The following is a 24,141-nucleotide window of genomic DNA, read 5'->3' as shown; positions in this document are numbered from 1 at the left end:
AGGTGCTTTGCAACTTAATCCACTTGGACTTAAGAGAAAGGACCACTCTAGAGCATACTGTCACCATTCTTGCCCCCACAGTTTTCCACGTTGATGGTGGCCACCCTCCTAACGATGGAGGCCCTCCACCTTCCTCCTCACATTTTGGCTGCACAGGGAAAATAGAGGAGACTCCAGTGTTGAAATGAAAGAACAGTGTATATAATGCCAAGGACAAGCAGGGAGAGAGCGAGCTGGGAGGATTTTCCGGAAATTTCTGCTCTTATAGGTGTATTTATTTCTCAACAGATATTCATGGAACTTTCATTTTTCTGGTGTAGTGCTGACTCTGGAATTAAAGGAGTAAATAAAATTTTGCCCTCAGGGAGCTTAGAGTCCACTCTAAAAGAGAAAAGCATGAAATAGACAAAATAAACTGATAAATGTGTACATAGAAAAACAAATAAATAAATGGATACAATAGATGATTAGATAAATAGACAAAAAGTAAGTATAATTATGATGTGTGCTATGAAGAAAGTGTGCGGATAGAGAGGGAGGGTCTGCCTGAAGGAGGAACATCAAAGCTGAGATGAGAGCCAAGGTCTGGTTGCTCATGGGCTTCCCAGGGCAGGGGGGTGAGTCCTCCTCCTTTTTGAACTCTGACCCAGGAAGTACTCTGCTTTAGGAATCAGATTAACTTTCTCAGCACTCACCAGGTTCTCTCTGGGAAATTTCCTGAGCAAAACTTATTGAGCACGGTTGCCCAAATATTATTCCTGCCAAAGTCCTTCCTTCATCGCTCTAAGTGCTGACTACAGAGCTATTTGTTCTGGTTTCTGAGGAGTGAAAAGAGTTGCCTAATTTCAGAAGAATAAAATGAGACTGAAACTCTGGGTCCTTGGCTGTATCTTACTCTGCTAATTTTTCTCCATTGGAAGATTCTCTGGCAGAAAGAATTCATTGTCTTAGACAAAGGTTAGTGGGGATTGAGTTGGGAGGGACTCCTAAAGAGGTAGTTATTTGAAGTTTGGTTCTAGTGGTTTGGACATCACTTGTTTCTGTGTACATGTTAATAAAATTTCTTAGAAAAACACTTGAATATCAAAAGATTTGCAAATGAAGATTTGTAAATTAAGACCATTCTGGTTTCTCAGTTACTAATGAAACAAAGGAAAAAGCTTTGGACTGGTTTTGGGGGGAGACCCGAGTTATTGTACCCATTCTGCCCTTGAGTACCCTTGAAATCTTGTATGAATCATGTGCCTGCCTTGGATAAGAGAATTCCAAATTCATATACAAAATGAAGCTGGTAGACCAGATAACTTCCAAGAAATTTTACAACCAGATAACTTCCAAGATGCTTTACAGCTTTCACATTCTAAGATTCTGATGAATGTCTTGAAAAATTGTAAAAGGAACTTAGGATGATTGGAGCTCAAAGTTGTCTACGGGGCTTCCCTGGTGGCGCAGTGGTTGGAAGTCCGCCTGCCGGTGCAGGGGACGCGGGTTCGTGCTCCGATCCGGGAAGATCCCACATGCCGCGGAAGGCTGGGCCCCGTGAGCCGCGCCTGCGCGTCCGGAGCCTGTGCTCCGCAATGGGAGGGGCCGCAACAGTGAGAGGCTCGCGTACTGCAAACAAACAAACAAACAAACAAAAAGTTGTCTACGGAAGCCATTAGAAAGCGCACTATTTCCATTCATAGTTTCATCCTGCGCTTCAGTTTGAAGTGCCCTGCAAGTATTACCTGTCACACACTCACCTTGTTTCACATGTTTCTCTTCACTGCTGCGCTTTGCAATGGCATTAGACCTTTTGTTTTCACATAAGAGGACAGAAATACTTCTAGATTTGAAATTTCAGCTGGAAAGCCCAGAGGATAAGCAATAGAAATTGCTTCAATGCAATAAAAAAGGATTCAAGAAACTACAAAGTTTTCATTTTATAAAGAGCAGCAGACTTTGTAACGTAAAGAATGAAGACTGATAATGGGAACAACCGGGCACATTTTTATGTTACCTGCAAGATCGGGATTTCTTCTGAAAATTCGAGAGCAGAAGCTTCGTCCTTGAAGCTGAGCAATATTCCCCCAAAGCCTTTGTTTGCCCTAATATTCCATAATGTTATGCTTTTACAGTCAGTAAGCCATTAGTAATCAAGGGATGTATAATTTATTAATTACACTCCACATTAATATTTCATCGTTTTGGTTGCTGAGCAGATTTCTAAATCTACTTTTTAATTACATTTTAAAGATATAAATCTTCCAGGCAACCATTAGAAAAGTAATTTTTCTGCGTATTATGATGCCAATTACTTCAAAGCAGCTGGTTGTGAATTCTTGTGATGATAGTTGGTAAAGTGGTGCCTAGGTACTCTTCACTCATTTGAAAGCTAATTGAAGAGTAGTGAGAAGGGAGTGTTATAAAGAATGTACAAAGACACAGAATAGCCAGGGGGGAGAAAAAGAAACAACGTGTATCAGAGAGTCATCCACAGTCACAGCGGCCCTCTTACCTAGGCAACACCAGTCAATGGTGAACATTTCCTGAGTTCTAAGATCTTGGGCTTTGGGTTTGATATTTACAGTTCAATGAAACAAGCAGCGCTTTTCTGTTATGACTCTGGTCCAAATAATGGCATGTTTAAGGCCATAAACAGAACTTCCTTACTTTTTTCTCCCAATAGTCATGTCAGATGCCAGGGATAATGATTTTGTCTTTCTTTTTCCTTGAATTCCTGATGAGCTGCTTTGCTTTGGCTGACATTTGAAAAACTCAGTTCCCCATGTTTTGAAAACTTTAGTGCCAGTTCCCTTAGATTTCTTTTGCCTGTCTGGCATTTTATGTGTTCTTAATTCTATTTTATTACCTCTAATATATAATTAGAGGTAAAAAAATAGAATTATATAATTCTATTTTATAATAGAATTATATAATTCTATTTTATAATAGAATTATAAAATAATTCTATTTTAATTACCTTTATGCTGGGACAATTTTTGAAAATGAGTTCTAAATTTTTTCATATACTCAAGCTTTGGTGGTGACGACAGTGGTTTCGGCAGAAGGTAGATTGAGTCACTGAATTATACTTGGGGAAAATAACTGCTTATTTCTAAAACAACATTATTTCTGAAAACTTTGCCTTTCCATATATTCAAAAATATTTGTTGAATAAACCACTGAATAAATGTGGATGCACTTTTTACTCACAGAATGAGAAGTCTTTGTAAATTTTCTTTCTGCCCCTGCATGGGTTTGCCACTGTTCCTTTACTGGGTCTGAGATTTCCACCATAAAAATTCACTTCTTAGGCTGGACAAAACATGAGAGTTATTGCTTTGAAAAGACTATTGCTAAAATGCTTATGTGTCACCTGGGAGAAGCAGGTATGTACCCGCACTGTTCTCTGAGCTCATTTGCATGCCCTAATTATGTAGTTTAGCTCCTGTAGCCTTCTGAACTTCTGTTCTTATGGCAATTTAAAAAATTCTCTTTATTTATTAGGTGGCTTAATTATTTTCTTCATTTAAAAATAAGAAATACATCACACATACGAGAATGCATGAAACTTAAATATACTGCCAATAATTTTTCAAATGTTCTCCTTCCCTTACTGGTTTGTAAACTTCATGAGATCAAGGACCAACTCATGTTCACTGCTGGATCCCTGGGGTTTGATACAGTGCCTGGTACATAGTAGGACTTCCAAAAATATTTGTTAAATATACCACTGAATAAATGGGGATGTACATTTTACTCACAGAATGAAAAGTCTTTGGAAATTTTCTTCTAAAGGAGAATTTGGAGGGAAGACAGGACCCATTTACCTCTCAAGAAATATATAAAGAAATTTGAAAGTGAGAATGACATTTCTTTATCCTCCTACAAAGTTTAATAACTGATGAGTTTTTGTTTGTTTTTGTTTTAGGTCTTATTTTCTTATCAGAAGAATAGACGGACCTGAGTTATGATGTAAACTTCTATCTTTTTTTTTCTGGCTTCCTATTTAGGTAAGAAAAGTTTTGTTGAAACTGGAAATTGTAACTCCTTTCCAAGTCTGGAATGCATGATATTCCAAGTGCCCCAGAGAGTTTTTCCCTTCTACAAGACAATTTTTGTTTTTATTAACCCAAAAGGGATAGTCTAAAAATACCCTTAATAAGCTGAAGTATATTGTATACATTTGCCAACTTCTGCCTTTTAATGTGCGGGGGGAATTCATGGACAACGTGGTTTATTTAACAGTCTACAGGCCAACTGGTCAACAGTATTAGACCCATACACTGTGAAACATCTCTCAGGGTTTAATATTTGAGATGACACATGAGTGATTGTGTTTAAAAGGATCTTTCCTCCTAACTGGTGTGGTGGACCACACGAAGTAGTCTTTTTGTTTTACATCTTTATTGGAGTATAATTGCTTTATATTGGTGTGTTATTTTCTGCTGTATAACAAAGTGAATCAGCTATACGTATACATATATCCCCATATCCCCTCCTTCTTGCGTCCCCCTCCCACCCTCCCTATCCCACCCCTGTAGGTGGTCACAAAACACCGAGCTGATCTCCCTGTGCTATGCGGCTGCTTCCCACTAGCTGTCTATTTTACATTTGGTAGTGTATATATGTCCATGCCACTCTTTCACTTCATCCCAGCTTACCCATCCCCCTCCCTGTGTCCTCAAGTCCATTCTCTACATCTGGATCCTATGTTCTTCAGAACCATTCATTTCTTTTTTTTAAATTCCATATATATGTGTTAGCATACAGTATTTGTTTTTCTCTTTCTGACTTACCTCACTCTGTATGACAGACTCTAGGTCTATCCACCTCATCACAAATAGCTCAATTTCATTTCTTTTTATGGCTGAGTAATATTCCATTGTATATATGTGCCACATCTTCTTTATCCATTCATCCGATGATGGACACTTAGGTTGTTTCCATCTCCTGGCTATTGTAAATAGAGCTGCAATGAACATTGTGGTACATGACTCTTTTTGAATGATGGTTTTCTCAGGGTATATACCCAGGAGTGGGATTGCTGGGTCGTATGGTAGTTCTATTTGTAGTTTTTTAAGGAACCTCCATACTGTTCTCCATAGTGGCTGAACCAATTCACATTCCCACCAGCAGTGCAAGAGTGTTCCCTTTTCTCCACACCCTCTCCAGCATTTATTGTTTCTAGATTTTTTGATGATGGCCATTCTGACTGGTGTGAGGTGATAACTCATTGTAGTTGTGATTTGCATTTCTCTAATGATTAATGATGTTGAACATTCTTTCATGTGTTTGTTGGCAGTCTGTATATCTTCTTTGGAGAAATGTCTATTTAGGTCTTCTGCCCATTTTTGGATTGGGTTGTTTGTTTTTTTGATATTGAGCTGCATGAGCTTCTTGTAAATTTTGGAGATTAATCCTTTGTCAGTTGCTTCATTTGCAAATATTTTCTCCCATTCTAGGGGTTGCCTTTTTCTCTTGTTTATGGTTTTCTTTGCTGTGTAAAACCTTTTAATTTTCATTAGGTCTCATTTGTTTATTTTTGTTTTTATTTCCATTTCTCTGGGAGGTGGGTCAAAAAGGATATTACTGTGATTTATGTCATGGAGTGTTCTGCCTATGTTTTCCTCTAAGAGTTTGATAGTGTCTGGCCTTACATTTAGGCTTTTAATCCATTTTGAGTTTATTTTTGTGTTTGGGGTTAGGGAGTGTTCTAATTTCATTCTTTTACATGTAGATGTCCAGTTTTCCCAGCACCACTTATTGAAGAGGCTGTCTTTTCTCCATTGTAAATTCTTGCCTCCTTTATCAAAGATAAGGTGACTATATGGGCATGGGCTTATCTCTGGGATTTCTATCCTGTTCCATTGATCTATATTTCTGTTTTTGTGCCAGCACCATACTGTCTTGATTACTGTAGCTTTGTAGTATAGTGTGAAGTCAGGGAGCCTGATTCCTCCAGCTCCCTTTTACTTTCTCAAGATTGCTTTGGCTATTCGGGGTCTTTTGTGTTTCCATACAAATTGTGAAATTTTTTGTTCTAGTTCTGTGAAAAATGCCATTGGTAGTTTGATAGGGATTGTATTGAATCTGTAGATTGCTTTGGGTAGTATAGTCATTTTCACAATGGTGATTCTTCCAATCCAAGAACACGGAATTGCTCTCCATCTGTTTGTATCATCTTTAGTTTCTTTCATCGGTGTCTTATAGTTTTCTGTATACAGGTCTTTTGTCTCCTTAGGTAGGTTTATTCCTAGGTATTTTATTCTTTTTATTGCAATGATAAATGGGAGTGTTTCCTTAATTTCTCTTTCAGATTTTTCATCATTAGCATATAAGAATGCAAGAGATTTCTGTGCATTAATTTTGTATCCTGCTACTTTACCAAATTCATTAATTAGCTCTAGTAGTTTCCTGGTAGCATCTTTAGGATTCTCTATGTATAGTATCACATCATCTGCAAACAGTGACAGTTTTACATCTTCTTTTCTAATTTGGATTCCTTTTATTTCTTTTTCTTCTCTGATTTCTGTGGCTAAAACTTGCAAAACTATGTTGGATAATAGCGGTGAGAATGGGTAACCTTGTCTTATTCCTGATCTTAGTGGAAATGGTTTCAGTTTTTCACTATTGAGACCGATGTTGGCTGTGGGTTTGTTATATATGGCCTTTATTATGTTGAGGTAAGTTCCCTGTATGCCTACTTTCTGGAGGGTTTTTATCATAAGTGGGTGTTGAATTTTGTCAAAAGCTTTTTCTGCATCTATTGAGATTATCACATGGTTTTTATCCTTCAGCTTGTTAATATGGTGTATCACATTGATTGATTTGCATATATTGAAGAATCCTTGCATTCCTGGGATAAACCCCACTTGATCCTGGTGTATGATCCTTTTAATGTGCTGTTGGATTCTGTTTGCTAGTATTTTGTTGAGGATTTTTGCATCTATGTTCAGCAGTGATATTGGCCTGTAGTTTTCTTTTTTTGTGGCATGTTAGTCTGGTTTTGGTATCAGCGTGATGGTGGCCTCGTAGAATGAGTTTGGGAGTGTTCCTCCCTCTGCTATATTTTGGAAGAGTTTGGGAATAGATGTTAGCTCTTCTCTAAGTGTTTGATAGAACTATCCTGTGAAGTCACCTGGTCCTAGGCTTTTGTTTGTTGGAAGATTTTTAATCACAGTTTCAATTTCAGTGCTTGTGATAGTTCTGTTTATATTTTCTATTTCTTCCTGGTTAAGTCTTGGAAGGTTGTGCTTTTCTAAGAATTTGTTCATTTCTTCCATGTTGTCCATTTTATTGGCATAAAGCTGCTTATAGTAATCTCTCATCATCTTTGGATTTCTGCAGTGTCAGTTTTTACTTCTCCTTTTACATTTCAATTCTATTGATTTGAGTCTTCTCTCTTTTCTTCTTGATGGTGTGGCTAATGGTTTATCAATTTTATTTATCTTCTCAAAGAACCAGCTTTTAGCTTTATTGATCTTTGCTATCATTTCCTTCATTTCTTTTTCATTTATTTCTGATCTGATCTTTAGGATTTCTTTCCTTCTGTTAACTTTGGGGTTTTTTTTGTTCTTCTTTCTCTAACTGCTTTAGGTGTAAGGTTAGGTTGTTTATTTGAGATGTTTCTTGTGTCTTGAGGTAGGATGGTATTGCTATAAACTTCCCTCTTAGAACTGCTTTTGCTGCATCCCATAGGTTTTGGGTGGTTGTGTTTTCATTGTCATTTATTTCTAGGTATTTTTTGATTTATTCTTTGATTTCTTCAGTGATCTCTTGGTTATTTAGTAGCGTATTGTTTAGCCACCATGTGTTTGTATTTTTTACAGATATTTTTCCTGTAATTGATATCTAGTCTCACAAGATTGTGGTCGGAAAAGATACTTGATACAATTTCAATTTTTTAAAATTTACCAAGGCTTTATTCGTGTCCCAAGATATGATCTATCCTGGAGAATGTTCCATGAGCACTTGAGAAGAAAGTGTATTCTGTTTTTGGATGGAATGTCCTCTAAATATCAATTAAGTCCATCTTGTTTAATGTATCATTTGAAGCTTATGTTACCTTATTTATTTTCATTTTGTATGATCTTTCCATTGGTGAAAGTGGGGTGTTAAAGTCCCCTAGTATGATTGCGTTACTGTCAATTTCCCCTTTTATGGCTGTTAGCATTTGCCCTATGTATTGAGGTGCTCATATGTTGGGTGCATAAATATTTACAATTATTATATCTTCTTCTTGGATTGATCCCTTGATCATTATGTAGTGTCCTTCTTTGTCTCTTGTAACAGTCTTTATTTTAAAGTCTATTTTGTCTGATGTGAGAATTGCTACTCCAGCTCTCTTTTGATTTCCATTTGCATGGCATATCTTTTTCCATCCCCTCACTTTCAATCTGTATGTGCCCCTAGGTCTGAAGTGAGTCTCTTGTAGACAGCATATATATGGGTATTGTTTTTGTATCCATTCAGCCAGTCTATGTCTTTTGGTTGGAGCATTTAATCCATTTACATTTAAGGTAATTATCAATATGTATGTTCCTATTACCATTTTCTTAATTGTTTTGGGTTGGTTATTGTAGGTCTTTTCTTTCTCTTGTGTTTCCTGCCTAGAGAAGTTCCTTTAGCATTTGTTGTAAAGCTGGTTTGGTGTCTGAATTCTCTTAGCTTTTGTCTGTAAAGGTTTAAATTTCTCCGTCGAATCTGAATGAGATCCTTGCTGGGTAGAGTAATCTTGGTTGTAGGTTTTTCCCTTTCATCACTTTAAATATGTCCTGCTAGACCCTTCTGGATTGCAGAGCTCCTGCTGAGAAATCAGCTGTTAACCTTATGGGGATTCCCTTGTATATTATTTGTTGTTTTTCCCTTGCTGCTTTTAATATTTTTTCTTTGTATTTAATTTTTGATAGCTTGATTAATATATGTTGTGGCATGTTTCTCCTTAGATTTATTCTTTATGGGACTCTCTGCGCTTCCTGGACTTGACTATTTCCTTTTCCATATTATGGAAGTTTTCAACTATAATCTCTTCAAATATTTTCTCAGTTCCTTTCTTTTTCTCTTCTTCTTCTGGGATGCCTATAATTCGAATGTTGGTGCATTTAATGTTTTCCCAGAGGTCTCTGAGACTGTCCTCAACTCTCTTCATTTTTTTTCCTTTATTTTGTTCTGTGGTAGTTATTTCCACTATTTATCTTCCAGGTCACTTTTCCATTCTTCTGCTTCAGTTATTCTGCTATTGATTCCTTCTAGAGAATTTTTAAGTTCATTTATTGTGTTGTTCATCATTGTTTGTTTGCTCTTCAGTTCTTCTAGTTCCTTGTTAAACGTTTCTTGTATTTTCTCCATTCTATTTGCATGATTTTGGATCATCTTTGCTATCATTACTCTGAATTCTTTTTCAGGTAGACTGCCTATTTCCTCTTCATTTGTTAGGTCTGGTGGGTTTTTACCTTGCTCCTTCATCTGCTGTGTGTTTCTCTGTCTTCTCATTTTGCTTATCTTACTGTGTTTGGGGTCTCCTTTTCACAGGCTGCAGGTTCGTAGTTCCCGTTGTTTTTGGTGTCTGCCCTCAGTGGCTAAGGTTGGTTCTGTGGGTTGTGTAGGCTTTCTGGTGGAGGCGACTGGTGCCTGTGTTTTGGTGGATGAGGCTGGTTCTTGTCTTTCTGGTGGGCAGGACTGCATCTGGTCTGTGAACTTATTAGGATTTTAGGCAGCCTCTCTGCTAATGGATGGGGTTGTGTTCCAGCCTTGTTAGTTGTTTGGCATAGGGTGTCCAGCACTGTAGCTTGCTGGTTGTTGAGTGGAGCTGGGTCTTAGTGTTGAGATGGAGATCTCTGGAAGAACTTTTGCCATTTGATATTACATGGGACCAGGAAGTCTCTGTTGGACCAATGTTCTGAACTCAGCTCTCCCACCTACAAGGCTCAGGCCTGACACCCAGCTGGAGCACGAAGACCCTGTCAGCTACATGGCTCAGAAGAAAAGGGTTGAAAAAAAAGCAAGAAAAAAAAAGAATAAAATAATTAAAATAAATAAAATTATTAAAAATAAAAATGTAATAAAAAAAGAAAGAAGAGAGCAACCAAACCAATAAACAAATCCAACAATGGTAACAAGCACTAAAAACTATACTAAAAAAAAAAAAGGACAGACAGAAACATAAGACAAATGGTAAAAACAAAGCTATACAGAGAAAATCACACAAAGAAGCGTACACATACACCCTCACAAAAAGAGAAAAAGGAAAAAAAAATATATATATGAAAAAAGAAGAGCACAACCTAATCAATAAACAAATCTAACAATGGTAATAAGCTCTAAATATTAAACTAAGATAAACATAAAACCAGAAACAAATTAGATGCAGAAAGCAAACCCCAAGTCTACTGGTGCTCCCAAAGTCCACTGCCTCAATTTTGGGATGATTCGTTGTCTATTCAGGTATTCCACAGAGGCAGGGTACATCAAGTTGATTGTGGAGATTTAATCCGCTGCTCCTGAGGCTGCTGGGAGGAATTTCCCTTCCTCTTCTTTGTTCGCACAGCTCCCAGGGTTCAGCTTTGGATTTGGCCCCGCCTCTGCGTGTAGGTCGCCTGAGGGTGTCTGTTCTTCACTCAGACAGGACAGGGTTAAAGTAGCAACTGATTTGGAGGCTCTGGCTGACTCAGGCTGGGGGTTTGGAGGGGTACAGAATGAGGGGCGAGCCTGCAGCGGCAGAGGCCGGGCATGACATTGCACCAGCATGAGGCACACCGTGTGTTCTCCCGGAGAAGTTGTCCCTGGATCACGGGACTCTGGCAGTGGCGGGCTGCACAGGCTCCCCGGAAGGGGGTTGTGGATAGTGACCTGTGCTCGCACACAGGCTTCTTGGTGGCGGCAGCAGCAGCCTTAGCGTCTCATGCCTGTCTCTGGTGTCCGTGCTGATCGCCGCGGCTCACACCCATCTCTGGAGCTCCTTTAAGCGACGCTCTGAATGCCCTCTCCTGCACACCCTGAAACAATGGTCTCTTGCCTCTTAGGTCCAGATTTTTTCTCGGACTCCCTCCAGGCTAGCTGTGGCGCACTAGCCCCCTTCAGGATGTGTTCACACAGCCAGCCACAGTCCTCTCCCTGGGCTCTGACCTCCGAAGCCCAAGCCTCAGCTCTCAGACCCTGCCCGACCCAGCAGGTGAGCAGACAAGCCTCGGGCTGGTGAGTGCTGGTCGGCACCGATCCTCTGTGCGGGAATCTCTCCATTTTGCCCTCTGCATCCCTGTTGCTGTGCTCTCCTCCGTGGCTCCAAAGCTTCCCCCACTCCCACTCCTTGTCTGCACCAGTGTGTGGAAACTTTTCCTCCTTCACAGCTCTCTCTCATAGGGGAAGGTCCTGTCCCTATTCTTTTCTCTCTGTTTTTTCTTTTTTCTTTTGCCTTACCTAGGTACGTGGGGAGTTTCTTGCCTTTTGGGAAGTCTGAGGTCTTCTGCCAGCATTCAGTAGGTGTTCTGTAGGAGTTGTTCTACATGTTGATGTATTTTTGATGTATTTGTGGTGAGGAAGGTGATCTCCATGTCTTACTCCTCCACCATCTTGAAGGTCCCTTCCAAAGTAGTCTTTTTGGCTTTAGAACTTTCCATTATGGAGCATAGGTTAGTAGTTATGTACATAGACCTTTTTTCCGTGACACTTACTCATTCACAATCAGGCAATTGGGTCATTGCAGTGGGGGAGGAGGGGGAGCTATGGGAAGTCTAGACTGAAGTCTGGGGTTCTTATCTGTTCTCAGGGAAGAATTAAAATTGGGAGAGAAAGATGAGATAAAGGAGGTAGCAAAAGTTTAAAAAAAAAAAGTAGTCACGATCCTTATGATACAAAACAGTCAAAAGAAAAAGATGGTAGATATAAAGGAAAAATATTAAGCAGCATTTAAAAAACTGCTCTACGCAGGCCATTTCTCCCCTCATGCATACATCTAAAGAGATGCAGGCAACTTCAAAAATCATTCCTTGGAGCCTCAGGTGGATAAAGGGTTATATTTCCATCCACTTCTGGTTAGGTCGAGGGAGGAGCATTTAGACCTCACACCCTTGTCTTAGGGCAGCTAAGTTACAAAGTTGAACAGCCCTTGGCATGTGATGTGCTTTTTCATAATAATAATAATAATAATAATAATACAATAAGGCTGCAGCAATGCTTCACTTCCGTGGAATTGCCCTTTTTCATTTTTGGGAATTCCATGTTTGTGGCAGAACCCTTTGCTATTCACGCTACTTTCTATAACTGGATGCACAAAACAATAAATGAGCCTGGCTCAGTTTGCATCCTCTTTCTATCACAGTTATTCCATGCGGAAATGTCTACTATTGATTTACTTTCTCTCTGGAAGAAACCTTTTCTCCCTTTCTCTCGTTTCTTCATTTCTTCTCCCTCTTGGTTTCCATCTGTCTTCTTTCCCCAAATCATACAGATTCTTTTCTCTTTGATTTTCTTCTATTTATTCTCTCAAGCTCTTATCTTGCTGGGAAAGGACTAGGAATTCACAGACAAGGAATGTCAGTGGTCACACATTTACCGACCGAACCACAGAGGTAAGAGCAAAGCATCTTCCCTGAAAGGATTTTCCCTGAGTGGAGACATGTTTGTGTAGGACATCACATAGTCCCTCTGCCTTCTCAGTGTCTCTTGTATCATTTTTCCAATGGCTATTGGAAGTTAAGAATGCATGTGAATTTAACTGAGTGAGTTGCAATGTAAGTTTGAATGGCAGGAGCAAGGCGGGAAGGGTAACTAAAGAGCTTAGGGGTTAACATCATAAAAGGGCTGAGTTCCCTGCACTCATGCAGTGACTCGGTCTGAGGGTAGGCTTGCTGAAAGAATAAAATTGATAGAACAAAAACAATGACAACAGATATATATCATAACATACTGTGTACCTATATGCCAGACACTTTATATTAGCTCTTATTGTCACAACTGCTTTACTGGTGGGTGTTATTATCTAGTTTGGAAATGGAAATCTTGTCTCAGAGAAGTTCAGCGATAATCCCAGGATTGCCCAGTATGGTGTGTATTCATAGCCAAGTTCTCTCTGACCTAGTGCTCTTGCTGTACATTTTACTATCCCTGGAGCATGCAGGAGGTAGCCATCTTGCCATTTGGATGACCATGGGTGTTCAAGGACATGTTGAAGAATTTCAAAAGCAAAATCTGTCCTTTTCCCCTTTCACCATTTGAACCTAATTCTTAACATTGGTCCTTCATAAAGTTAGATTTTGTACTCTTAAGGTCCAGATCATTGGATCTTTTCATTTTTCTGTGTTTATACAAAGGGCATTGAAGCTAAATGTTTCTGAGCAAAGGACAATAGGAATAGTGTAGTAGTAAGAGCATAGATTCTGAAATCAAGCCATCTAATTTCTTAAATTGAATTCCGCTACTGGCAGTGTCACTAGAGCACGTTACTTACTGATTCTGTGCCTCAGTTTCCTCTTTTTATATCAGGCCTTACAACAGTACTTATATTACAGGTTATTGAGAGAATAAAGTCAGTTAATACATGTAAAGCTCTTGGACAGTGTATGTCATTTGTATAGAAAGAACAGTGTCAACTATTATTATTTTATGTTTTCTTTATTTACCAATAATTGACATTTAAATATATATGATAAAATCATAGTTGGTGAATTCAATACTATAAAAATCAAACCATGTTAACTTTCATGATGATTCAAAAAGATACTGTTTTTCATGCATTGGATGCAGTTGATCAAATTAAAATGAAATAGGAAACTGTATAAATTAATATACTTGTTCAGTAAAGTTGTTGTGGAATCTGTTACTTAAGTCCCCAAGTTTGAGCTTTGCAAAGTGAGGTTCAGAATGACTTAAAGTGCAGCAAAATGAAAAATTTCAGAAACCATCCACCCCAAAGTTTGGAGAAACCAGATCAAATGTAAATTCCAAGGGAGAGCAATTGTGTTCTATTGTTAACTTCTCTTTAGATTGCTTTGAGCTAATGTTCAGTGTTAATGCCTGGCAAATCCCAAACAGGGAAAAACATAGGTACTTATCTTTCATATTATATATGACTAAAATTAAAGTTGATTTGTCCATTAAGCAGTGCAGTAATAGGTCTTCTGACTTTTCATAAGGCATTAAAGGAGTGATGCATATCAAGAAGACATTCTATTTCTAAAGAACACTAATCAATGCTGAGAACATTTGCTATAAATTATTCACATTTGTTATAAACCACTCCATCCTTTTAAAAATTAACAGTACACAACCTACAATCTAGGAACAAAAGTAGGGCTACCTCACCTTGAAAAGTTTGTATATGAGGGGCTGATTACAATAAGAGAGCAAATAGGATACTAAGACTTGAGTTCAGTGTATTATGAGGAATAAATAACTGAGCAGCCTAACATCTGATAGAACATGATCCCTGCTCCTTCTTGTGTGTTCTTTCACCACACATTAATATTTCATGCAACCATTTCAAAATAAAGTCATAATGTGAGTCATAAATCACAAAACAGTAGTAATAAACCACTTTGGTTTATATTAGCTGTATACGGATGATACTTAAGTATTTCCACCATTAGCCTGGACTATTTGAGCTTTCTCTGGACCACATTTGCTCTATTTCTTCCATTTTAAGTGGTGGGAATATGGGAAACAATGCTAAATTCATTCATTAGTAATAAAACAGTGCTACTTGTTCTCATAATTGATTTCATTTCAACTTGGATCTGTGAAAATGATAGCGCAGTTGAAAGTGATAACATTATTGATCTTATTTTCTCAAAGAGCATACCCTTCCAATGAAACCTACTGAGGGGTCAAGGGGCATCATATAGAAATAAAATATTGAAAGAAAAAGTAGAGCAATGAGTTGAAGATGGGAATGATTGAATGTATAAATAGGGTTTATACTCATTAATAAATGGCTTATTCTTTAGATAAACTTCCCAAATGAGGCTCTCATAATGTTTCATCTTGGTCTTATGGTTGTTATTAATATTGTTTTGGTTTCATTCTAGAGGAATCTGTTCCATCCTATTGCTTGAATATTCTTGAAATTGTTAGTACTAACATCTGAAGAGGCTGGATAAGATTATATCTGGAAATATATATACCTATATTCTAGATGTGAATAAAAAGCTCATGAGTTAAAGCACCTGGAACTCATAAAAATGGAACTCCCACCAATCAGACATATTGACCAAGACATAAAACACATACATATATTACAGCCTTGTAAATATTTGAAGGAGATGCTCTTGGTGGTTTCTTGTGCTTAACCTCACTTTATACTCTTCAGGATGGGGACACTGTTTATGGATCAACAGTTGGGTTGGTCCACGAGCCTATGGCCCGAAACTCATAAAGTGAAAGTGAGGTTAACACTTAATGCCCTTGATGGATGCTCATGGTTTCTCTTAGATGCCAGATATGCAAAGGGACCAACGCTGTTTCATCATCAGAAAAAGTAAACAGGTATAGTCACTGGATTGGGATGTGGTTGCAATGAAGCTATTAAGAGGATTCCCAAAAGCACACTGAGTAAAAATCTATTTATTTCTTATTCATCAAAATTTTCTTGACTTTCAAAAAATTTATCGATCAAGGGTAGACCATTCAAGTCTCCCTGGGGGTCGCACAGGTTATATGTTTGAGAGAAGTGGGCTGGGTTCCTCAAGTCCTGTAAAACATATGTTGTATCTGAAGAGTACAATGTCTGCCCAGTCACTACAGAAAGTATGGGAACATGGTCTCTGTTGTCAGGTCATCAGCTTTTTATGTACTGGATCCAGACCATGTTAAGATACGAATTAGCCTGTGTGGGCTAAAACACACTTTCCAGTCTGATTTGCTCTGCCTGTTACCAGCTTGAGACATCTGTGTCCACATCTAGGCAGGAACTTGAATGTAAACATCCATGTTGTTGTTCATAAAAAGAATGTATACTGTGTCTCAGGTTTTCAAATTAATTGTTTCAAAGTACTCAGATACTTTCCCTCAGCTGTGATCTCCAGAAGGTCCTAAAGTTTTGTTAAACATGTATTTTCTTAAGGGAAAATTAGGTAGCTGGTGATACTGACATTGTTCGCCTGGATTTTCAGAGAATGAGAACATATGAAGTGCATGCATATACCTGGCGTCCCGTGACGGCTAAGGTAAGACCAGAGAGGAGAAGGTAAATCCTCACTGAGCATCTCTTCGGCTTGGGAGCAGCAAAGAGTTAGTATGTTGCGGTACACTTTAGCACATGCGGGATGCTTTTATGGATGGCAGAAGATTGCCAAATAGCAGGTGACTGTGAGCAAGAGGAAATCTGAGCTTTGACCTCAGAAAAGAATTGGGTCTTGATTTCAAGAAGGCATTTAAGACAATAATCCAATCCTTTGGAGTACCTAAATGGATGGTGGAAGCTACAAGAAAACCACAGGTAATGTTAGGTCAAAATCAAAGTGGTGGGAGGTGTGTGGAGGTGAGCAAGCAAGGAGAGGAGTTCTGAAGCTGGCGGAAGGGCACACAAGTGCTCGAGAACTGCAATATTTATAACCATGTGAGACCCGGGAGAGGAGGAGGGTGACAGCAGCAGAAGGTTGTGATGGTGGGAGAGCATGTTGAAAGATGCATGTGGGCAGAGATGTGAGAGGATGCCCATCAACAGCCTTGTCAAGGTAACACCTTCGTTCTTTGGAAGCCAGGTTTCAGAGGCTCAGCTGACTGCAGAAATAGAAATCTCTTTCCCGTATTACCCATTTTCTAACTCCATTTTCTAACTACTTAGTAGCTGCTACCCATTTCCATCACACTCCTGGAGCCCTTTGCTCTGTGAGTTCTGCAGGAGAAACCCAGAAAATACCTAGACAAGTCTGTTGGTTTCCAGGCTGCTGGGATGTAGATGTATTATCGAAGTTTGGGGTGGGTACCCTCTGTACCTTGGGAATGGTTGTCCCTTGCCCATGTTCCCGATACTCCATGGCGGACAAAGGACAGGATGAATCAAGGTAGGCTGTGAGTGTTTACTACCTTAGACTCTTATCATTTATGTCTTCCTGTCACTCCCCAGTCTTGGCCACGCAGGCCATGGCTAATTGCTCATTGGTCCACTGCAGGGGTCCACCCATTTCTGGTCCCACCCTGCCAATCATTTTCTTACTGTTTCCCTCTGAAATAAACTGGATAATTCCATGTAGTAACAGGTACATGGAGGGTTGCTCAATTCTTTTGAAATAGAGCAATAATCACCAATCAATTACTGGCAATTTTTTTTAACTGCAAATTTGAATTATCTTGGTTGCTTCCCATTGGATTTATATTGCTTTAATTTCTAGAAATTGTGTCTCTCTCCATTGTTAGCAATAGAACTAATCTCAGAAATAATGAACACTCTCCAAAGTATTTCCCATAGTCATCTCCTCAGTAAACAATTGCTCTTTTCTTGAATTTAAATACTATGGAACTGGAGTCATCTCCTAGAGAGCACTTCCTTTTTTTGGAAGTCTCCTTTAATGGACAATATGATGCAATCTATTTAGTGTGGGTTTAACTAATGAAGAATTGGGAATGCTGTCGATACATTTTCACCCACTGAAACAAACATGCCATGCCTGTTGTATTTAGCTATGGAAAAGTAATTTTTAAAAAAGTGCATGTAAATACTGTAGATTCTGGAGTCACATAATGCATTTTCTTCCTTATTTTATTATAGCATCTTTATTTTTTTCTTTAGTATGGGTGTGCCCATAATAGTGTTACTGGCATCATTTAATTTAAAACCTGGCTGCAAGTCCTTTCCCCAAATTAATATAAGGAAAGATCAAGGTCAAGGTCAAGCTCAAATGCAGAACATTTGTCTCCATTTCAAGGATAGAAAGACTAAGGTCACTTTTGAATTAATTCATATCTCACAAAATTACAACCTACATTGAAATGATTTATTTATTAGATTAGGCCCTGGAACCATTAACCAAGTTCTTTTAAAATGTAAACAGGTAAGTATTGATTAAATCAGCCACGAGTGCATGTTGACGCCACAAAAAACTCCAAAAGCTTCTCATAACTTGGATCAGCACAGTCCGATTCCTTTTATCCTCACCTCCTTTTAAAATTGTTTAAGCAACGTTACCACTTAATTGCTAACTCATCTGTAGCAGGAAACAATTATTCGGAATAAGCCCATGTACGGCTCTGGTTTTCCAGCAGATTATTTAAAAACAATATTTCCTTAAGATAACAATTTTGATAATGATGCAGGAAGGAAATATATTTGCAATTAAATGAACAGGCTTTAGCACAACAAGCAATAAAAAGCTTAACACTGAGCCTTTGTGAATTAAATGCCGGAACAACATTGGACAAAAGTCATGATTCTGCTGACACATTTATTTCTCAGTAAATGAAGACTGTTTAGGTTTAATGCATTTGTGGTTAGCAATAGTTTAAAAGATCAATGTAAATTCGTTTGGAACTAGTAAATAAGGCTTTAATGAAACTTCTAACAGCGTGCTTTCACACCTTAGATCTCTTTATCATTCTGAGGTGACACAGCAGGATTCTCCTTGAGTTTGATGACATGCACAGAACATTATGAAGTGTTTGACAGATTTTATTTGACATTTATTTGATTTATGGGGTTGATATTGGATTTCAACCTCTCCCTATCTCCCTTTTGTTCAGGCTTAGTGCAGAGTGCTTATGAAGATAGTTTCTTCTAAATGTGTTTATTAATATTATATATATAATATTACATATATGTGCTTATTAATATTATATGTATATACCATTAATGAAATGCAGTTTAAGACTGGGATCATTAAACATTTCCACTCTACTAAATGAGGTAATGTATGAGAAAGCACTTTGCAAACTGTAAAGCCATATACAGATGTTAGTTATCATAATTATTGTTGTTACAGGAAACCAGGGTTTTATATATTATTATTCTGTTTTTCTTTAACACTTAATTCAAAGAGTAAATACAGACAACCAATTTCCTTAAAAACCTGCTGCAGCTTTTTAAACAGTTCTCAGCGTTTCATTAAGGTTTTATTGTAAATCATGCGTGGTGCTATGAATTTAGTTTAGCTTAAAAAAAAAATCTGCTGACATAATAAACATGACTTGTTACATGAAACTTTCCCAACATGAAACTTTATTAAGAAGATGCTAGAGAATTTCCACCTGGGCCTGGGAACTGCTAAATGAAGCACATCACAAAGTTAGTCTGTGGGATGGAAATGTACCTCCTGTTACTTTTCCAGTTGTGTCTGTGATTCTGCCTTTTCTGTCCTTCATAGCTGATGAACTTCATAAGCGATTATTGGTTAGAAGGAGGCAAAGAAAGGGATTTTTATTTTCTCTCTCTGTCTTCCTTTTAGTTTGGTCTTGGAGAGACTTAGGGATTGAAAGACATTCACATGCCTATTAAAAAGAGTCAAGATAAAATTATTGAGGTAAAAACAAATGATTTTGGGGGTTACAATTTGAAACATCCTAATGATGTGAGGAAAGCTTGGCAAATTTTATGAACAGTTAAAGAACTTAACCTTGGAGATAGATGATCAAACTCTCTCTGTGATAAATTTAAAGTCCAGTTTATTCTTTACCATATATACTTCACAATATGATCATACTTATTCTTTCTTTTTGGTTTAAACATAGAATGTGAACTAAAGAAATTACTACTGGTTTATTGGGTATTTAAACAAATGAAGCAAAACTTAAACAAATATTTTAAGTAAACAGAGGAATCCTTACCCAATTCCAGGACTTGGGTTAGCTCAAACGTTCTTGCTTGACGTGTAGTTAAGAAGGAAACATAAATGCTAAAAGGCAAACGAGCAGAAAGTATTCCTTCCCACTGGTAAATGATGCCCTGAAAGTGTTCAACATAGAGGACTTGTTAGGAGATCCTGCAGTTTTGTGTATCCATTGGGGAGAAGTAAAATAAACATAGTTATATATGCTTGAAAAGTAAGAAAGCACAACTAAGTCTGAGAAAAAAAATACTACAGAAAAATAGGGGAGGCCTTAACTAAATGATACAGTTGAGGAACTCCAAGACAAAGTTTATTACAACCAAGGTATCTCCTCCCTGGCTACACATTCCTAGTCCATCCGGAAGTTGCAGGCTGACGATTTCTGGTCACTTGCTTCTTAGTGCACCCCAGGTGCATCCTTATTAGAGGATGGCTGAAAATGATACTCTAGTAGTATCTGAGCCAGCACTTATCTCATTCCAGACATGCTGTTTTTGTTAATCGAAACTTTGGCAATATTTGCTTTATTTGTGGTCATGCCATTTTATAATGCTTCACGTATATTAGGCACTCAGTGAAAGGTTTAGAATGGCCAAATCAATGAATGAAAAGAAATCACACCACTCACTCATTTCTGTGTCCATTTGAAAAAGGTCAAAATGAAAGTTGTAAAGACAAGAAATGAATCAAAATCAAAATCACTCGAGTACAGTTGCTTGACACATTATCACTGTGAATGTTATCTTTTTGAGTAGTAAGGTGGGCCTGGTTTTAGTCCCTTCAGATGGTTGATAACTTAAATGTCAGTGAAATGTGATGTAATATAAAAAAAACAAAACCAAAAACGATGTTAAGAACCCTTGCTTTGGGTATTAGTGAGAACAGATTTGGTATAGTCAGAGCACCTGTATCTTTGAGTAGAATGTAAAATTTAAGGTTTTGTGTTTTTTTTTTGTTTTTTTGTTTTTTTAGTTGTGATTGCTATCCTGGATTTACAAATAACAATATAACAAACATTGAAACTGTTTACAGTCTTGTTGTTATTGTTACTCAAGGAATAGTGTCAGTGAATTAATTCAAGATTGCATTTTGTTTGTTTGCCACATAATAAATTATATATACTGGAGCTCCATTTTCTTGTCCTCAAAATAATGTTTGAGCTAACGTATTCCTCTAGCTTTAAAATGATTTAATTATTAGAAGTATAACCATACAAATGTGATTTTCCTATTAAAATCTTCAGGATATTAAAACTTATTTATACTTGTTTAAAGTTTTTTAAAAGAAAGATGAGAAATTCTAGTTAGGATATGAATGATTCAGCCCCTAAATAGGTGATGATCAATCCTGATACTGTGATACATTGACGTGTACTGAGTTTTCTGAAGGAATGAGGTAAACTTTCAACTTTTAAAATATGTTTCAATTCTCTTCAAGTAAAACATAAATATGTTAACAGTAGGGTATTGAAACTCTAAAAATATTGGGAATACTCGCAGTGCATATAACATAAAATGAAAGACAGAGGGGAAGTAATGCTTAAAAAGAAAAAACAATTTAGTTAAAGCTAATACAAATATTTTATTTTTATTAGACATCAAGGTAATCTTTTAATACTTAAAATATATTGAGAAGTGAATTTACCTAACAACTTAAAGCACTGATTGTATAAAACCAATTAAAGTTAAAGCTAATAAGATTGTCATTTTGATTTTAATGGCCTGTCTAGGGGGGCTTGGGAGTAGCAATCCTATTTTGCAAAACATTTTTATTTCATAAGATAAAGAAAAAGAAAGGTAAGTAAGATGTAGGTTAACACATATTGTGAAATCTTTCTATTTTTGATCAATAGCAAGTATTCCTATACTATACTGGTTTTAAATGTATTCTTAAAGATCCAAGTGAGTAACTGATTTAAAGTATACCAATCATAATACAGATTTATATGTGTTTAAATTTATAATTGAAGATAATTATGACATTTCTTAAAGGGGAATAGATTTTTAGATGTTGGCTTTTGAACTATATGTAATATTACAAAGAATGTCCAAAATAATCATTTTTGTAATTCCAAAATACTGACCTTAAGACATTAAATTTTGCCCTGACCATGTCAGCCAATCCATGAAGGAAACAAGTGATAAACTTTATTGATATGTGTGGAAGTACAGAGTTACTGGTACAAATATCAAGTTAATAAAACCAGGGAAATAATTGGGTTTTCCTTAAGCTGTTTTGCAAATACTGTTTACATTTTCCCAGGGAAGTACAAAGTCTAAATAGGATGAGGAAAGGGAAATAATTATCCAGTTTGATTCTAAGAAGTTTTGGGCAAAGGCAAATAGAATCCATCTCAAATATCAGATTGTGTAGCTGATCGACAAGTGGAAAGGTGCAGGAAAGCAATTGTGTCCGATTTGGGGTTTAGTAAGTCAGCAGATCTTTGAAGAAACTTAATTTGATAACTAAAGTCAATTAATAATGACTTATGGTTTTAAAACTCAGATGGCTTATCTGCCCGCCTCAGAAGTTACATCTGTTTAAAATAAGAACTAAAAACATCTTCCCAAATTGAGAAAAAAAAGTCATTTAGAAAGAAAAAATGAATTAACCTTTGTAGTATATATTCTGATGGTTGTATGATATTTCCCCTTTTGCAGGTAAAGCCTGAATAATTGCTTTGCTCATGTTTCCCCATGTTAGTGGACAGTGGCAGAAAAGAGTAAGCTTGTTAAGGGAAGTTCCTCTTTACTGCCTCGCACACACCCATTTATTCCCCACTGAAATGTGTGCCGAGTACCAGGAAAGCCACAATATCTCTTTAAGTAGGTTCTTAAAGCCTGGGAGCTCTAAGGAGTGTTGAGGGTACCTTATTAACTTGCTGTTGCCTGCTGAGAAAACATTGTTTATATAGAATTGGCTTATTGCTAATGAGAGAACCTATTAAGGCATAACACAGGCAAGGCAAAATATAGACTCTGTTTTTCTAAATATTTTCCTTTAGATCTCTCTCGTTCCACTGATGATATTAAAGGGTCAGACACGTAATCACTCAATATTTTACTTACTGGAAGAGGCAAACAGATTTTATTAAGATTAGAGAATTTTCCCCACCCCATTTGTCTCTTCCCCACCACTGTCTCAGCAATAGCCCTGTCCAACCATGAGATGCTAAATAGTTCCAGTGTTTTCCTCTTCCTGTAATAATCATGCATATGCCCAGCTTGTGTGTTTCCCCTGCCTCATGAACTTGCAGAGTGGCCCCAGCTGGGCTCCCTCTTATCTGGGGTGCAATTGCCAATGGTGATCCAAGGAGAAACAAATCGTGGAAGAAAAGGTTCACTTTATTTAGCAGACCTCTGACCCCTTCAGTGCCTGTATCTTTTGCATACACCCCTCCAACCCGCTCCCTCTCCCTCCCCCAGTTTACACCGAACCCCCCTGTCCATTGGCTGCTGGATATTCTGATGGCAGGACTGAAATAGACTTTGCCCTCCACACAGCTGCAGGGCCCAGTTCTGCCAAAATAGCGGTATATGATAGTGGGTAATAAGGTAAACTGATTTCTGGTCTCCTCCATTTTCTAGGATCCAAATGAATTCTAGTTGGCAAGGAGAGAGGAAAAGAGCTGACACATCACTGTCTTACTGCTGGGAGCAGCAAGTTATGAGCTCCTGCCTATGGTGTGTCACATGGACTGTGAGACCCTGTGACCCTCCCAACTCCTGCCTGCACACCCAGGTGAGTTCTTCGGGATTTCTCTCTGTGGTGGACACTGGCCTAGGGTCATTTCTTCAGGAGGGAGGCTCTCCCTGGAAAAGCTGATCTACATTTCTGCTGGGATCGATGCTGTGGAGACTGCATAAGTCGGTAAATCGTGAAGCAGCTAGTTTTGGCTCAGCTGACAATAGTTATGGATTAGGGTGCCCAGGGCAAGAATGAGCAAATGGTCTGGAGAAAAAATCAGCAGTGAAACTCTACAAATTTTTTTTGGTAACATCGAAATCAGCAAAGAAAAAATGCTATGAAAGAAAGGCTCAGGAGTCTAGGAGAATATGGGGAAGGCTCCAGGCAGTTTAATGTACAGATATTCCCTCTATTTCCTTCATTACATTTCAGAACTTCTTCTAGGAGGCCATGAGGTATATTCTCTGTCCCTCCTTCCCCCTTGCCCTATGCTCGCTGCTTCTTGGTTCTATTGATATTTTCGACCTCATCCCGCTTTTCCCCCTGTTCCTCAATGGCCTCTGCTCTGCATTCCAGAAGAGCCTTGTCATGGCATGTTAAGAATAACCAGAATCTAGTTTTCTTCAGAATGTTAATCACATGTCAACTTTTGTTATCCCTAAAGATCCATGATCAGCCATCATGTATGAATTTTGATTTCTCCCATGGGCTAAGTGAA

General features: G+C 37.9%; 1 long non-coding RNA gene across 1 annotated transcript; it reads left to right on the top strand.

Moving 5' to 3' along the window:
* The first annotated feature begins 3,775 nt into the window (after positions 1-3,775).
* On the top strand, positions 3,776-23,482 carry LOC117199144 (uncharacterized). Its single transcript, XR_004480325.2, has 3 exons — positions 3,776-3,995; positions 16,089-16,142; positions 23,324-23,482. It is a non-coding gene; the product is annotated as an uncharacterized LOC117199144 (long non-coding RNA).
* The last annotated feature ends 659 nt before the right edge of the window (positions 23,483-24,141 follow it).

The sequence above is a fragment of the Orcinus orca genome, chromosome 5 (assembly GCF_937001465.1).
Source record: "Orcinus orca chromosome 5, mOrcOrc1.1, whole genome shotgun sequence".
Taxonomy (NCBI): Eukaryota; Metazoa; Chordata; class Mammalia; order Artiodactyla; family Delphinidae; genus Orcinus; species Orcinus orca.
This window is presented reverse-complemented; position numbering and strand designations above follow the sequence as displayed.